A 14210-nucleotide genomic window follows, 5' to 3' on the forward strand; every position below is an offset into this window, starting at 1 on the left:
CCTTCACACAACGGAGGGGATACAGGTTTTAAGAACGGAGCCTTTATTCATGACACTGGAAAGATGTTTGAAAGCATCTGGTTTTCCATAAGGAGGAAAGGAAATCTGGCTTGCTACGATGCATTGATATAAAAATTGTGCCTCTAATACGAAAAAAAGGTTTGCATACTTGAGAGCACAGTACCATCAAGAATTCCTAACAGTATTTTTGACAGAATAGGGAGAACAAGCTCTCGTGGACAGAACTTAATAGTACAAAACAATCACAAGCATCCTACAGTGAATTCTGACCATTTGTGAGCGCAGTTCCAGAAAAGGACACTCTTGAATTGTCGTTCACACAGCGTTGGCTTCTACTCTGCCAGGTCTTAATCAAGCCTTGAAAGGGCTCCATACTCAAAGCACAACAGACCTGAGTTTGGGTGGCCTTGACCCTACTGCGAGAAAAGTCCTGCAGTCAAAGTACAGTAGGATACAGAGATGCACAGAGATGCAGCAGGAGAATGCACCTGCTAAACAGCAAATCCAACACGCACACCAATTTCTGATCTACCACAGAGTGCTGTCCTGGGAGGCACTGAAAAATGACAAAACTACCATTTCTGTTCTCTGCTGCACAGCCATGCCAAACACGCACGCTGTTCTCTGCACACACGCTGCAGCCAAGGCCCCTGAGCAGAGCAAACGCTGCCTACAACACGTCGGGAGCTCCGCTTCCTGCTGCTGCCAAAGGCTGAAAGCTGGCTCTAAGAGCCCACAAATCAAACAGCTGTCAAAGAGGAGCCATCAGGCAGATAACAGCACGAACAAAATGAAGTCTCACACGCAGGCTGTGGCGTTCCCATGAAGTCACAGCTCCCCAAGAATCAAACGTGATCCTCTCTAGAAGTGTCGGGAAAGCTTGAGGCGTCGCTGCTGACAGCAGCCCTGCTGATTTTGGCTACTCTCACTACAGTCAAAAACTGGAAAAGCCCACTTTCAGGCAGGATCCATGCGGTGCTGCAGCCCAGGTGGGCTTTTTCTCTCCGTGAAAAGCCTTCACGTTAAGCTTACCTGACATAGGAAGTCACTAACTATCCTGTGAAACGTGGTACTCCTGAATCCACGAGCCTTTCTCCCCTGTGCACAGGGCCCTGAGCTTTTCAGCCGTCCGAGGGACAATGTGTGAAAGCAGCTCCGTGGCTGTGTGTCCTGAAGGTTCATCGCTGGCAGAAACGTCCAAATACACAACAACAGGGCCGGTGTCCTTTGACAGCTCCGCTGCCACAGAGAGCTGGCCCTTCTGCAGCTCTGACAAGCTCTGCTGGCATTCTTCAATCTGCTCTCGAAAGAATCAGCCAGTTCTTGAACTTCTAATCTGACCGCAACTCGCTCTACTTCCACTTCACCGTCTGAAAACAAACCCAAGAAGAGATTTCCTTAGCTCTACTCACTGCAGCCAGAGATCAGCAGCTTTTGTTCTGTAGGATCTCCAGGGTAAAACAAAGCCAAACCGACTGCAGGAGAGACCGGAAGGAACTGTAAAAACCACCCAACCGACTCACCAGCATCACCTGTAGCTGTCCAAATTCAAGCAGTTTGATGTCTCAGAGGGCAATGAGTTCATTTCTGTGGCGATGACATGCTTTGCACACACCTCAGCAACTCGGCCCCTTCTCACGAGGCTCCTGGAATACTTCTGCTGTGTCCGGAAGAGGAGCTTCAGCTCTCCAAGAGCTCCTTCCGCTGAGCGGCATCTCTGGCCCAGCTGTAAAGTTCTGCCCTCTCTTTGAAGACAATTCCTTCACATTCTTCTCCAGTGGCTTTGTACCCTCAGCTCGACACTCATCATGCACTGAAGTGAATGAAAAGCCCTGCCTTCTCCAAATGGGAGAGCCCAACAAGTTCCAGCGTTTGAAATTCATTTTAGCAATGCAACACTGCCTGCACCACGCTGCATAGCAAGTTGTTTGATTCTTAAGCTATCCAGTGTGCTGGCCACAATTCCCCAGCGAAATTTCAGGCCTGCTGAATGATGTGCTAAGTGATAACGCAGCACTGTTAGCATCCCAGGTGCTCTCCTCTTAAAGACCGTGAAATAACTTCATGCTGGCATCTGACAGAACAAGAATCAACTGAAAATAATAAACGGAGGCCTCACAGCTGCATGTCCTCCACGCTTTCTACGTGCGCATTACTGGCTTTTAACATTCTTCAATTGACACATCTTCCAAAGCTACAGAAAAACTTGGAAGAACTGCAGAAACGCGTGACAGACAAGCATTTCTGGTGGGAGAAGTGACACCGAAGGAGAAAAAGAGCAGGTAAGGCGAGAAAAACCCCACAGAAGTCATACTGTGATGAAGAGATGAGGAAAGGCAGACAGATATTGAAGAAAGAGGAAGACGACATTCTGCAGACTTCACCAGATCAGCTGTTCCAATTAAAGGACACCACCTACTGTTTATTGGTGCTCTGAATCATTACACTAACCTGCAATTAAGGTCTGTTCTTTACAGGAGGCCAAACTAGAAGATTACAGTCATTGCAAGCTCCTCATCCTATTAGGCACGCTAGGGTCAAACACGAAATCCAGACACGAACAACTGTGTTAAGCCTTACAAAGCTACGCAAGGCTACTTCCAGTTAAACTCATCTCTACTTGAGCTTGCAGTTCTTCTCCTTCCTAAAAAGCTGCATCACCACCTCCTGGTAAATCCTGAGATACGTGAGCAGTTTCTGTGCATTCTGCTTCTTCGCTGCTCGCAGCTGACTGCACAAATTCCGCTGCTGTTCACTGGTTGCTCAGTATGTAAATCTGTACAAGGAAGGAAGAATAAGTCAGCACGATTAATAAAACAGGAAGCAAATAAGCCATGAGAGCCTAACTTTCAAACTACATTAAGGCTGGACACTAAGAATAACCGCTCCCTCCAATAAAGCCGCATTTCCCCCCTCCTCTCCCTCCCTCTCTCCCTCCCTCCCTCCCTCCCAGCAACTGATAAATTTCTCCATTTCTAATTACAACTGCAGTACAGAGAAATCATGACTGAAAGTTCTCAGTCTCCAACTTTCCTACAGCTCCTACAGCTCCTACTGCTTCAGAGCAGCTAAGTAACAGGGATTAAGGGAAGCGAACAACTGGGCAAAAAAACAAACAAGAACTCTTCATTACTCTTAAGACACACTCAAGCTGGACTCGACAAGAGACTGAAGTGCCTTTGGAGCAGTGCGATTCCAAAACGAGCACCATTTCCCTTGGAAACTGCTCTGAAATCCCTCCACTCTTACATACCTGCTAGGAGGAATTCTACCAGCCAAAGCCGTTTCTACTTTAGGAGGCAAAGCTGTTTCCTTTCTCTCCCTGAGACACCTGAGAAGCAGTAACACATTCCCTCTGCAGCTCAGGTTTGACTGGGGGGCCTGCTGCCAAGAACAAACATCAGTGGAAAACAGCTGATAAGACAGCTAAATACTGAGATCATTTCTGGCACGTACATTATGAAGCAACCTAACGATACTCAGAACATCTTGCATTCAGAGCTTTTGAAAAGGCATCCTTAGATAAAAAGACACTCATTCAGGATAACTAAGGAACTGTAAATCTGCCATGCTTTGGTTTTCTGCTGCTATCCAAGAACCTCCGCGCAATAATGAAGATTTCAAACTTGCCACTGCCACTACAGACACCAGCTTCCTTTGACATTTACTTATATTTCTGGTAGCCCAATATGTGCCACCTTTTATTACTATACAGACACTCACAGCCTCAGAAAGGGTGACTGGCCAAATGGAAGATGACAGGTTTTCTCAGTTGAAGTACTGTTAGAGTCTGTTGGTTCCAGCAGCACTATACTTTCCCCTTCCCTTTGAAATTCAAGTCTCAGACCAGGAACAGGTCAGCATTTTCATACCGTTACAAGAATTAGTGATGGCCTTACACCAAACAAAACACAGCTACAAGGAAGAGCCACACGGGAATCATCTGCAGAGGAAAAGCAAAACCAAGGACTGCAAAAGCCAGTCAGAAACGGAAAGCTGTCTGCAGCAGCTGTACTACCGATGAGCTCTGAGCATGTGAAATTCCAGAAGATCTGACACAGCGACTGAACAGAACTTATTTCACATCTCTTCTGGGAAGCACAAGAAAAACCAGGGCAATCCAAGGCATAAAGATGTAAAGCTACCGGAAAGGAATGGAGGCAGAGCAGCAGGATGCCTCCGAGTTGAAGGGATGACTCGAGTTGAAGCTGAAGCACACGTGCTGCTCTCGTAGTGGCCAGTCAGAGCGAGGCCTGCGCACATCCACTGCCAGTTCAGCTCAAAAAGGCACTCAGCACTTCACCCTGACATCTTAAACAGCGCCTCGCACACATTCCAAAATCCTACCCGCAGCTCCCTGTCTCACTGCAGACCAACGCTGAATCCTGCATAAGGCACGTTTCTGCTCTCACGTGCAAACAGCTACAGCTCAGCATCACTCAAGTTGAAAGTCTAGGATTTGGAGATCACAGACCTGCACTGGCACTGAAAGAATCGACGTCCTATTAAGACAGAAGAACTCAATGACCAGCACTAATGAATGACTGACTAATGAGCAGCACAGCTGAATAAATTACTAGCTCAGTTAACGCTCACCTTCTTCCAGAACTTTAAACGAGAAGTCGGAGGGCCCATCTTGTGCTGGAGGAGCCAGCTTGGATGCCTCGCTCTCCCAAGGTTCCTGAGCTGCACTGCAGCTTTTGGCTGCTTCAGCCACTCCCGGTTTTTCCTGCTCTGCTTTCTGAGATGTTCAAATTCCATCAGCGCTCCTTCCTGGAGGATTAAAGCCGAATCCAAAGAGGGAACCGATGGCCGAGGTCTTGCCAGATGGGAATGTCTTTTCGTTACTGAAAACGCTCTTGACACATTCAGACCTCAATACAAACTTTGGAGCAGACACCACGGTTTTTCTTGGCGTTTCACAGGTGCTTAAAGCCTCTGAGGCCTCTACAGCGGCATCAGAACCATCACCACCATGGCTGAGGTCGCTGTGTTCCCTGGTAGCTTCCTCCAGCACAGCTACAGAGTTGGCACCACAAGGAGACGCTTTGGCTGCGTTCGTACCAGAAACATGAGCTGTTATCCACGTGCCTTTCTCACAGCTGGGCTCACTCTTGTCCCTGTTTGCTGTTTCTTGAGATTGGAGTGTAACTCCACCACCTGAGGGCAGTTCATTTTTGTCTTTTCCATCCATGTTTGTCAAGCCTGCTGTACGCTCCTTGGGCGGATCGTCTTCCTTAGCGCAATTTGTATTGCACTCCTCTATGCCAAATTTAAATCCACCTGGAGGCATCCACACTGAGAAGTTACATCTTCCCTCTGCAGGCTCCGCTTCAGCATCTGCCAGATTCTGAGAGGTACACGCTGGGGTTTTCCCATCGAGTTGAAAGGACAGTTCTTGAAGAGATACTGCTGAACGAGTTTTGTTTGCGTTCTGCAGGGCAGCACATTTTGGGGCAGCGGGTTCATTTCTCACTGCAGAGATGTTACAGTCCCACTGCCCTTCCTTTGTCGCAAAGGCGGATCCTAATTTGTCCTGTGCGGCACTGACACAGGACTCTGCAGGTTTTAAACCTGTGGGTGCAAACGCAGGTCTTGTAAAACAGCCTGCTTCAGGCAGAGGTGGATTTGCGCTCGCCTGGGGCAGGCCGTAGTTGTAGCGATCATCACCTCCACGAGGAGAAAGGATTCCAGCAGACGGAGCATCAAAACACACAGGTGCACCACAGGTGCCTTGAGGAAGCACAGCAGCACAAGTGCTGTGCAGAGGCGGCGCGTGGATCGCTTGTTGCTGAGCACGTCGACGTGCTGAGGTGCAGCTCCGTTCGTGCCACAGACAGGCGCCTACAGAAAAACACACCGTTACTTCCTCGTGCAAAAGGAGAAAAAGGGACCAGGGGGCTGAAGCCCATGCAACGTGCACTCTTCATAGCAAGGTGCACCTTAAAATTAGATTTCAACTCTCATCAGTTTAAACTGAAATCATACGTTCAAAACTTGGATGGTACCTGAACACACAGACTGGAGAGAAGCGTAAGTGAACTGACTCATTTCCTTTAGTACCAAAAAAGTCAAAACCAGCAAGTCCCCACACTACTTTGGGGAAAAGAACATCGCAGACAACGAGCAGAGGACATTGCCAGCACGTTAAAAACATCTTTTGCTGGCTGCTTCTCCCAAACCCCACGTCCCAAAGATCAGCTGATAATGGAACTTTCTGCCTGTCTCCAGCAGACCTCAAGTGTAGTAAATGCTCTCTAGGGAACCGCAGTGATACCCAGCTGCACACAGAATCACAACCAGCTGTTTCCAACAAATCAGTAGAAATGGCTTGAGCAGATTTGTTTGTCCTCACCTCTGTTGGTGGTACATTGGTTGCAGCAGTTCTTCCAAGACACTGCGAGTCACAGCAGGTGACTGGCTACTGCAAACAGACGGGCCAGAGGTAGCAACTGAACACCAAGTAAAGGGTTTGCATCCAGCTTTCATTTCTGACTTGAATGAACTTTCCCCAGGGACCAGTTTTACTCATTCATCTCAGAACACTGCAGAAAGGTTTTAAGAAGTCTCACTGTTTAGCTAAGCGGTCAATTAAAAATCCAGCATCGACTTACCCTTCCAAGGAGCTTCACGAAGGTGTTGTGCTCTCCCATAACCATCTGACACAGTATCTGCTCCACAGCTTTCAGCAGGCCAGCGATGAGATGGCACGCTTACACTGCAACTGTTACGTTTCATTTCCCGTGTTTCATTCTGTTAAAGACAGGGTTTCAATTAAGAGAATGGAAACGTATGAAACACAGGTATGTGGGGAAAACCCAAGGAATGATCCCTACGCTCCTTTGCTATTTAAAAGCACGTTCAAGATCTGAGACAAAAGAAAAAAGAAGAGTTAACTGCTGCAATAATCCACGACCTGCCCATGCTTTACAAAACCGAGACTGTGCCCTGAAGCTAGAAATAAACCCAGAACCAAGATGACAACAGCTAAGCTGAAGAAAGCACAACTTTCTGCACACACAATCCTCAGCATTACTTCCTATATCTGAGTACCAAATTAGAGTTTGTAGGCAAAGTTTCACTCTTGCCCTGAATTTAAGCGGATGTTTATAGCAGTTCTCTTCACTGAGTTAAGAGGTAGCCTGGCAAGTGAAGCTTAGTTCAGTGCTTGGGTGACAAAGTACTTACCAGAACAAAAAGATCAACTCTTCTGCATCCAGTATAGTGACAAAAGCTGTTTACCTTTAAAGCTTCCACTTGCTGACACAGCTTTTGAAGTAAGGACTTGTGATCTTCTGCCCACTGCAGGAGAGTCTGAGCAAAGAAAATAAGAAAAGCTTACTGAACTTGGATTTTCTTACACAAAAGGAACACTTCCCTAAAAGAGTAACCGGCTAATAGAGCTGGTAGGTGTTAGTTGGTGAGAAAGAGAACTTCTTGGGTGATGGAACTGCATCTTTCACTTCCACGTGCGCAGCTCGTGAGATGTTTCTGGAGGCAAGACTTCCCTCCTCACCGTTCTCCCCAGGCTCCCGGATCACTGCCTCCAGCATTTCCGTCACAGCTCTAACAGATACCGGCAGCTAGAAATGGATTGGAAACGCAAGTCGTGATGGCAATTCTTCCTCAGAGCAAGAGACTGCGTCCTGATCGACGGCGGCACAGCGCACACGGCTTTCTGCAGAAACTCGGGGTGTTTTTGCTGTTGTTTTCCCCCAGGAAAGCCCCACACCTGTTAACATTAACTAAGAGGACCATTCACACAAGCATTGATTCTTGTACTGACTTGGGCAGCTACTGACGGGTCAGAGGAGCTTTCCTCAGTGATCTTCATCAGGCAGTGCTGCCTTTCAACAAGACAGGCTCTGCGTTCTTCTTGTTCCTCTGGTAGCACACCATCACTCTCAACCTCCTCTGCCTTTCTTTGACCAAGCTAAGTAACAGCACATCGATCAGGAAGAACTGGTCAGAACGCAAGTGACAGAAAAGCATTCTGAGGTAATGCAATTTACAGACTTACAGTGCATAGGTTCCAGTGCGAAACCGCAGTGTTAACAGCTTCAAAGGCTAATAAAGCATCATCAGTTTTGCCTTCAGCTGCACCCAGCGTTGCAAAAGCCACACGTGCCTCTTCTTCACAGGCTGCAACCTGGAGGACCTACAACCAAAGCCACAGACAAGTCACACACAACACAGTGTGGACACCTGGAACAGTCGGTGTAAGACTGTAAGCATCTAGTAAGTAGGCAGATAGGAGGAGGTTCAGACTATGCCTGCTTTCCCTGCATGACAGGAAAGCAGCTTTTCAGAAAGCTGGTGCTAAGGCAGTTCAGTGTCCTCCAACCAGAGAGTTTTAAAACTCCGAGGAGTTCAACAGAAAGATCCTACCAAACCTCAGCATTAGCAGCACAGCGACAAAAAAATAAGACAACCACCACCCATCAACACACAAAGCCAACCAAAACAAAACACCAACCAACCATTGGCATGCAAGCCCGCGACGTACAACCCCTCTTACTCTCCTCTTTGAATATCCGTCAGTACCTGGATGTCCACACTGTGGAAATGCTTGAAGAGAGCATCAGCAGGTTCAGGAATACTTCTGTGCTTTTTGATAGTTTTCAAGCTAAGCAGAATTTCCTTCCAGTAGCAGACGCTTCTTCCCATAGATTCTTTCTGGTCGCACGAGTTCAGGCTAACGCCCTGTTGAAGAAGAGAAATTCAGACTGCCACAGAAAATTCCAATAACGTGTCATTCTTACTTTTTCTTCTCTGATGCAGTTGTTTTCTCGAGAAGTTTCAAGAGCTTTTCTCTGACACTTGGGACGTATTTCAGAAGGTCTCTCTATAGTCACAGAAGGTAACACGGGGAGAAAACAACGTTGCTTTTACCTGTGCTGTTCAGAGCAGTGAGGTAGAGAGTACTTGTCAGGCAAGGTGGTTGCTCCAGTCATGCCACCAAAATCAGCAGCACTTCTCAGTACTACATTCTCATCTGATTTTATTTAGCCTGTTACGTTTGCAAATCAGAGAAAAACAGACGGTACTTATTTACAGACAATCTTAACTTACTGTTGCTTGCAGGCTTCTTGCCCAGTGTATAATTAAGGCAGGTGAAGGCCGTGTCTCTCTAGGGCTCACACAGTACTCCATCCATGCTGTACAAGAAGCTTCAGCTTGGCTGCCGAGTCTGGCCTGAATGTCACCAGAAACATTCCTCAGTTAGCATTCCCTCTTTTCCATCTGCTCACACGTCATTTGTTTGATGAACACAACAAGCAGCTTTAGTCCTAAGCCAGCACTTCTTTACAAATGCAATATCAGAAACGTAAAGCCCGTTTTTACAAAGCTCTTCACCATCTCACACCCCTGCAGCAAAAAACCTTGAACGTTCAAACAAAAGGAACTGGTTTTATGCAGCCCATGGCAATCAATTCAGAAGCCCTCTAGAAGGTTGCTTCCAATATTTCCCAACTGAAGCATTCCTACGTTGTTTTTTTCTGCATGAGAGTACACACAGCATCCCACCAGGACCTTTGCTTCTCAGTACAGTTCTGCTTGCACAGCAGCAACGGCAAGCAAGGAGGTTGATGTGTGCCACGCTGAGTGCTGAACTTCTCTTGCAGCTCTAAGTTGCCAGTGAACACCATCCCGAGTAAAAAATCCTGCTTTGGTAAAAACAAACAAACAGAAGGAATTAGGGACCAAAAAACCGGCATTTAAATGCATTTAACAACTTGGGAAGCTTGCTTACTTCAAGGACCAACAGGCAAACGGATTCAGGAGCATCTGTTTCCAGTCTCGATGTCTCGTGGGGCGAGTGAAAAAGTTGTTGTAACGATCTGCGCAGTGGGAATAACGCTGACACAGAATTCCACTGCAAGCCAAGCCACGCGAGGTGCTGGAGACCACAGCTGTGCATCCAAACAGCACCTGTGCAACAACAAGGGTTGTGAGAAGCCAGGGTCTGCGTCCGAGTCAGGAAGACCTGCCTCTGATCAGAGCTGGGTTTCACTGCAAGAGGAGCGAGCTCTGAACGTTTCTCCCAGCAAAGCACTTCCCACCAACCTCCTCCCACCTGCTCGCCTCTGTCTAACAAGCTGCTACCAAGAAGTTCCAAGTAAGATGCCGCCTTCTTCAAGTGACTTCTGCACCTGTTCACACTGCACAAATAACTCCTGCAGAAGCAACAGCTACTTCACAGAAGGGCGCAACCAAAGTGCATTGGCACTTGTCAGTGGTTTTGACAAAGCACAGAATGGAGATAACATCACACTTCTCCAACAAGGAAAATCTTTGGCCTACGAGCAAGAAGCACAAACCGTTTTGTAAGTTGTGCGTTATGTATTTAAAACATGATGAACAAACTTCTTCAGAGAGGCCGCAGTAGCATAAACTTCTGTTTCATATATAAAACAGATGCACAAATATAACACACATACAAAGAGAAAGGGCCATAAGCCTCCTTGCTTTGCACCCTGAATAGTCTACCTGTTTCCGACCACTAAGAGCCAAGTAGGAGGCCACCAGCATTCTACTCTTGTTACGCTCAAATTCAAAGCCAGACTTCACCTTCAAGTTAAGCTTAAAAAACGGGAAGACCTCATTAGTTCACAACTCATCCTGGAATTATTTCGCTTTCATGCCTCTAACCTGTGTTCACAGATTACACATAAATAAGTACGGGCCTTCCTGTCAGCACTTACCAGCGTACAAGCACACAAAGCTCAACAGGCAGCTTCAACTGGAAATGAATCAGAACAGACCAGAAGACAACAGTGTGGAAGCAGGAAGTATGTGAGAAATTCTTCAGAACCTGGCACGATGACGCTGCCTCTCCGCCGCAGCTGAAGGTGGAACTTCTTGCAAAGCAGCCTCTCATTAGGGGAAAGATGAACAGCTGTGACAGACACTGGTCTGTTGCTGCAAATGAAGCACTTGGAGAAGAACCTCTGATACAGAGTCACGTGTATGCGGAGTGTAAGCAGCACCTCTCACCAATATCGTGTTCAGCAAGTTCTCCTTGCTCTGGTGCCTGGGGACTGACATCTCCCACAGCCTCTGTGCCGAGAAAAGATCTCTCTTTAGAAGCTCCACTCCCAACGAGGCTTTCAAACAATGTAAATAAACCACTTTTGTTTGCAAAAGATTCCACAATCGCTTTCAAGAAGTCTTCCTTGCCGTGGCTTCAGTTCAGCAGCCTATGACCTAGAAAAACATGGTGTCACATCAGAACACTCAAACAAGGACAACAGTGTTTGATGCAGTGGGTTGTTCCTGCTGCTTCCGGCTGGGAAGCAAGATTTCCCTTCAGATATTTGCAAATTTCTTCCTTACACTCTCCCTGTAATTAAGCCACTCTTCTAGCATATGGGCTGACAGCAGTCCCAAGGCATTTTCAAATCCAGTTCTCCAGAGTTACTGTGAATTTTTATTATAAGGGCGCTGCAATTGTCCTCAAAATAAGTAGCTGTCAGTCTCACCTATTCAGGAACAATTCAGCCCGATGCCCGGTGTTTTCTTGGTTTTCATCTACAGCCCATAGGACAGTGAAGACTGAAAATGACTGCCTCAGCTTTACCATAATAAAAAAGAAAAAGAAAGAAAGAAAAAAAGAAAGGAAAAAAAGCAGCAAACCTGTTGGAACAAAGAAGGGAACAGAAGTGACAGGAAAAGAGCAGTATTTTCTTTTACACTTGGGACGAGCAGTGCTTACAAATAGTGTATTAGTAGGCAGAAACCAGCAGACTAGGAGACACTGGAAGTCAAATTCTATCTTAACGTCCTGCAGACACAAAGAAAAAGCCCAGTACGTGTCAGGATCAAACCGCTGCTTGCAATTCATACGCAGCCAAAATGCAGAACGTTTCATGGTGTGTTCCAAGACGCCAAGCGTGCTCTTTAACAAGCCTTTAACTCTGACATGAGCTGCTCATAAGATTAAAGCAGAACTACGGAACATCTGTAATTACTGGTTTCATTACCACACTGGCTTTTTCGGTCGCAGGCCAACATTTCCAGCACATCTTGCCCAGCCCCATCTCCTCTTATTAGTTTTGACTTTGGTTTAGGAATCTGGCGAGCAAAGAAAAGAATTGCTACAGCTTCTTGACAACAAAAAGCAAATCTCTTCATTTAGTCTTACAAGTTAGGAAACAAGCTTGTTTCTTTTCAGGAAAGGACACGAGGTGAGAAACTGAACGATTGCAAACAGCTGTAAGAGCGCACAAGAGAAAGCGATGTTCTGAGCGCAAGCACTTGTGCAAAAGGAAAACTGATTGCATTCCATAAAGCACAGAATTCAGCTTCATCAAGCTCTGCTGTCTATGCAAGAAGTGTGCGAGAGCTACTCGGGTCATTCCCCTCCCTCCCGTATCAATAACCTTAATGTCAGTTAATGCGGCTGCATTACAGAGAAGGGAACAGCCTACAGCAAATACACTCGTTAGCCCTTCAGAGTCGTTGCACTGCTGACAAGTGAAACAGCTGAGATTTTCTTCACCCCACTTGAAATCTTTCCAACAAGTACGGAAGAGTAAGATTTGGCGAGGAGACAGCCTTAAAAACAGCAGCTAGTTTTTGGAACGCAGGCGTTCAGTGCGTGCACAGCGAGAGCACTCAACTGCAACCACTGCAGGCACAAACGGAACAGGGACCGACACGGAAAGCGTTCAGGTACCACCAGGCTGCGAGTTCACACGCATCTCTCCATCGTGCCGCGCTGCTCTGCGCTGTTTCCAGCAGGAAAGTTCCAGCACGCACGTAGAAGCGTCCCGCTCCGCACAGCGCCGGCCTCGCGACCGCCGCCTGCAGCGCGACGTCAAGGCGCCCGCGGAGCCGCTCGTCTCCAGCGAGTTCCCCAGCGCCATCGCCGGGCCGCGCCGCCCGCCCGGACGCCCCGCTCCCCCACCTGCCGGCGGCCGCCAGCCCGCGCTCGCCGCTCTCCAGGAAGGCCCGCACGGAGCGGAGCGGGGCCGGGGCGGCGCGGGCTCGGCCTCGCTGAGGTCCCCCACGTCCCCGCAGCCGGAGCCCCGGAAGCGGAGCGGGCGCACGACGACAGGCATCGCCGCGGGCAGCCGGGCGGAGCCGCGCGGTGAGGACGCGATGACCGAGCGCAAAGGACCCCGCCCGGACTGCCCGCCCCGTTCGGCGGACTGACCAATGGGAGAGGCGAGGGGGCGGGGCCGAGCGCGGGCGCCCCGCCAACGGCGGCTGCCGACGCGAGGCCGCCGCGACGGCGATGGGGCCGGCGGGATGGCGGAGCCGCGGGGCTCCGCGCGGAGAAAGCGGCGCTCCGCCGCCCCGTGCCTCGGGGACGCCGGGCGGTCAGGGGAAGGCACCGCCGCCGGCCCCGTCCGTCCCCCGTCGGAATCCAGCTGTTCTCGGAGGCGGAACCGAGCCGTCCTCCGTCGTTGCGGCGAGGCGCCGTCCCCGCTGAGTGACGTCATCAGCCCCGCGACCCGAGCAGGGGGCGGCCGTGCGGAGCAGCCGGGCCTCCGAGAGCCGCCTCGGCTTCTGCAGGCGGCTGTTCGGGGGGCACCGGGGCGGGGGCCGGGCTTCAGGTGCTGCAGGGGCCGCGTGCCGCTCTGCGTTGGCCTCGTGACGTCGCTGCGGTGCTCGGGGTTCCGCTCGGCGGGGGCGGCTGCCCTGCGTCTCCCCGCCTCCCCCACCCCGTGCGTTTCACTGCCCTCCTCCCCTCCCCCTGCCACGGATCGCCCGCAACCCCCCCCGTCCCTCTGTGTGACCCCCGGGGTTGCGCCTCCCTCCCCCTTCTTCCCCCTTCGTTTCCCCCGTTCTGATCCCTGTCGTTCTCTTCCGGGCCTCCCCTCTGCGCCTCCCCCATTCTGACCCCCAGGCTCCACCTATCTGTCCCCCCGCCCTCCCGCTCCCTCCCCTGTCCCCCGTTCTGATCTCTAATGTCCCTCCACCCCGTCACGAGTCTCCCCATTCTGTGCCCTACAGTCCCCCCACTTTCCCAGTCCCCTCTATCTGACCCCCAGAATCCCCTCTCCTCCTCCCGGGTACCCCCGCTCCATTTCCCCCATTCTGATCCTTAGAGTCTGCCATCACCCCCCATTACCTTCTCTTTGACCCCCAGGGTCCCGTGTCCTCCTTGCTCCCTCCGCCTTCTGACCCCTTTTTCTGACCTCTGGAGTCCCCTGTGCTCCTCCCTGACCCCTGGAGTCAGT

General features: G+C 49.6%; 1 pseudogene; it reads right to left on the reverse strand.

The window, feature by feature from the left end:
• Nucleotides 1-455: 455 nt before the first annotated feature.
• LOC128072990 (E3 SUMO-protein ligase RanBP2-like) lies at nt 456-13057 on the reverse strand (annotated as a pseudogene).
• Between the last annotated feature and the right edge of the window lie 1153 nt (nt 13058-14210).

This window comes from Tympanuchus pallidicinctus, unplaced genomic scaffold, assembly GCF_026119805.1.
Source record: "Tympanuchus pallidicinctus isolate F22 unplaced genomic scaffold, pur_lepc_1.0 scaffold79, whole genome shotgun sequence".
Lineage (NCBI taxonomy): Eukaryota > Metazoa > Chordata > Aves > Galliformes > Phasianidae > Tympanuchus > Tympanuchus pallidicinctus.